The sequence below is a fragment of the Ictidomys tridecemlineatus genome, chromosome 1 (assembly GCF_052094955.1).
Source record: "Ictidomys tridecemlineatus isolate mIctTri1 chromosome 1, mIctTri1.hap1, whole genome shotgun sequence".
NCBI lineage: Eukaryota > Metazoa > Chordata > Mammalia > Rodentia > Sciuridae > Ictidomys > Ictidomys tridecemlineatus.
Window position 1 is genome coordinate 114590966 of NC_135477.1, and position 3642 is coordinate 114594607.

Consider the following 3642-nt stretch of genomic DNA (forward strand, 5'->3'; position numbering starts at 1 on the left):
TGTTTTGAAGCATTAAAATAATTCCCTAACTTCTTTAATAACAATAGTCCTTAAGCACAAGAATATTAAATATCTTCATTGAAGTGAGTTAGTTTGGTACTTTAATTTTTCATAGTACCTTACTGAGTATTCCTATCATTTTTTCTAAGTACCCATTAGCCTAATTTTAATTTTTTTTATTTAAATGAGTTTGGTTATTTTGTTATACATATCACATTATAACTAATAGTAACACTTTTAATCTATTCATTGTTTACAATGTGCTTGCACTGTGCCAAGCACATTTGTATAACTTGATTAATACTCAATAGCCAGTTTTAAAACATAGATGACATTTATAATGAATTTTCTTTCCATCTTTTTTCAAATAATGAGCAACTTTTTTTATTTTAACACATAAACTCTGGTAAAAAACCATTACTGGTCCTTTTAAAGAAAATCCAACATTTCAACTGAGAAGAATAGTAACTATTATTTACTCACAAAATACTATTTAAGAAGTTTTCTAAAACACAACATGAAAAAATCCAACATGTATTTTTAATTTCAGTACAATGAATTCAAGACAAAGTATGCAGGGTACATACATCAAAGCTTGATTACAAATTATCATGGTCATCCATCATTACCATCTTCTTCACATTTTCTTTTCCTTTCATGCATTTGATGATTCATTGGCAGTATTTTGTTATGGTACCATATTAGTGGTAATAAGAATGTTTTGCAGGCTTTTAAAGCAGAGGACTGTGAAGTAGGCATCTATACTGCAAACCTTCGCCCTGTGAGAAACATTGAAATTCCCACTTTACTTGAGACAGGCATGGTTTGTGAGGTTGGTGTGCCTGGTGTGGCAGTATTTGGTCCGCTAGTAACTGAACCAGCACTTAACTACGAAACTGAGAAATCTCTCTGGGGAGAAGTAGAAGACTGGTCAGCTTGACACTAGATTGTCAATTGAATTACACATTATCTGCATTGACAGTAACTTTCTTAGTATGGCTTGAATAAACTTAAGCATCATCTAGAATTGTGGTTATGTATTGGAAGGCAAACTCCAATATCTGATTTGGGCCTCTTGACTGATATTTTGTAATCCCCATATCCTTCAGGATTTGTGCCATCATCTGTGCATCTTTTGGCATGCTTTTGGGAGAAGCCCTCTTGCCAGACTCCATGATAGTCAATGATCAAACTTCTCAAGCTAAATCATCCACATTAATGTATTTCAGTCCTGATCGTGTGGTTTTCTAACCTCTTCAGTACTTGAGCCAAATGTTTGGATACAACATAGTCCTCCTTTGTGATAGTATGAGCAGTTTTCAGTCTCTAACTTTTCAAGCACTGACTTACAAATGAAGTTTGTTAGCACAGTATAAGTGGGGTTTTATCTGAATTAAATGACTACAAATTTTAATGAATGGAAACATGCAGCATTACAAATCAAATCAAATTAGAATAACTCAGTGCAGCAGAATATGGAAGCCTTTTCGTAATTTATCTTCATTCTGTATTCTTGTCATTTAAAGATATTATTCTGACAACATTGTTCTCAGTATATTTGTAAAGCTACAAAGTCAGCTATATGCATGACTTGCAGTTATTTTCACAATAAGCATTGCCCATATGAATTTCATTTGTGGACTGTTGTGGCAGTGTTTGATAGCAATGCCTTTATCCTCTATGCTAAAGGTTGCCTTTGCCCAAATAGTCACATTTCTGACTGCCATAATCTGAGTTTTCTATTGCTGATGTGATGTCTTATAATCTGCATTGATATACTTCAGTGATACCTTGTTAATATTTTTTCACTCATGCTTGCCTTGCTTGACTCAGCACAGTTTTTAGTTCATCGTGGGGAAATTATTTTGATGAAGAACCCAAAATGTTCTAGGTCATGTGACAAGATGGCAACTTATTCTTCTGTTATTCCAAGGCATAGTTTATTCCAGCATCCATATCCCTATCTTGGGGTAAAATCAACTCCTTTGGGCAACCACCCTCTTTATTGGTTCATCTGAAGCCCATGCTTCAGCTGGGGTTGACCTATTCCCTAGCGTTAGTGGTTGTGAAGCCAGACTTACACACAGGTAGTTGGTGTAGCTAGGTAAATCGGGTCTGATATAGAGTCTAATAGAGAAAACTGGAGCCCAATCTAATAAAGAAAATGGAGTCCTATCTGAGTCTGGGGAAATCAGAAACTACACCTGGGAGACTGAAATGCTAATGTTCCCAGAACTGTTAATGAAGCAGTTCCCAGCAGATAGGGAGGTGCTTATCAATTCACTTTAGGCCCTTCCTGCTGGGATTATTCCCGGTGGCTTTGGCCCACCTGTTTTCCATCTTTTGGCCTTCCTACCTGCATCCCCCATCACATGCAGGATAAAGGGAAATAAGCAAGATAAAGGACAAGAATGTAGGGGGACAAAAAGAAAATCTTAGATATAAAAGTGATGAGACTTCCCCATCCCATGGATTCTGCCTTCCTTATCCCCTTCTGGGGAAGGGGGATAGTCTGTTCTGCTATCCTTTAATAAAGCTTTTTACTTTCTACTCTATTAGTTGCCTCAGTGTGCTTCTCTGGTGTTATACTTCAGCATTTGGGGGAGTAAGGATTCCTCATGGTAACCAGTGGTATCAGTTGGTATACAACAACTGAGAGAAATATATGTCCTGACTATAGAGAGTAGTTTTAGAATAGGCTATGACCAAGCAGGACAGTTAGCCATGAACATCAGGCTTGGACTTTGTGCTGGTGGACCCTTGAGAAGAGAAACTCTCTTTTGTTTTTTGGGGTTGCTAAAACCAGACCTTCTAGTAGTTTTATTATTATTATTATTATTATTATTATTATTATCACTTAAGTCAGCTTCAGAATGAAAGCAATAAGGGGGAAAGTTTAGATAGAAGGTTAAGAATATATAAACTATATATTGTTTGAGCACCTAAATCTACCTGAAGCTGGAGGTAAACACTTAACATTAGTTTAAGTTGGTTGTGTTGGTTTTCATCCTTTGAAACCAAAAGAATCTTGAATGAAAAAGTGAGGGAGCATTACAATCCAAATCTCAAGAGCTGCTATATGGCTATATTTACCTTTCCAAGAATGTAAAGTCATTTCAAGGGCTGGGAATGTAGCTTGTGGTAGAACACTTGTCTAGCAGGTGTGAGGTTCTGAGTTCAATCCCCAGTACTGGGGGAAAAAAATCCCAGTTATATTGAAGATCTCTTTTAATATTAAAAAAGGCAAGTTTTGACATATCTCTGAAAATCAGCAAGTAAGCTGCAGGTTGCTGATGCTGTTTTAAAGTTTTTCTTTATTGTCCTTTATCTTTTTCATAAAACTGGAGTAGCAGAAAGGGATGACTAGGGAAATGCTAGTGCTACATCATCATGTTGGCTCCACAATTAAAAAAAAAATTTTAAGTTATTGATGAACCTTTATTTTATTTATTTTTATGTGGTGCTGAGGATTGAACCCAGTGCCTCACACATGCTAGGCAAGCACTCTACCACTGTGCTACAATCCTAGCCCCTTGGCTCTACAATTTTAAAATAAATCATAGGATTTGATTAAGTATAATAATTAATAGAAAGGGAAATCCCAAATTGAGATACCAAAGAGTTCCCATGTAATACAAATGC

The 3642-nt window shown here is 36.0% G+C and overlaps 1 pseudogene; it reads right to left on the reverse strand.

The window, feature by feature from the left end:
• Positions 1-599: 599 nt before the first annotated feature.
• LOC110598350 (transcription initiation factor TFIID subunit 9-like) lies at positions 600-1175 on the reverse strand (annotated as a pseudogene).
• Between the last annotated feature and the right edge of the window lie 2467 nt (positions 1176-3642).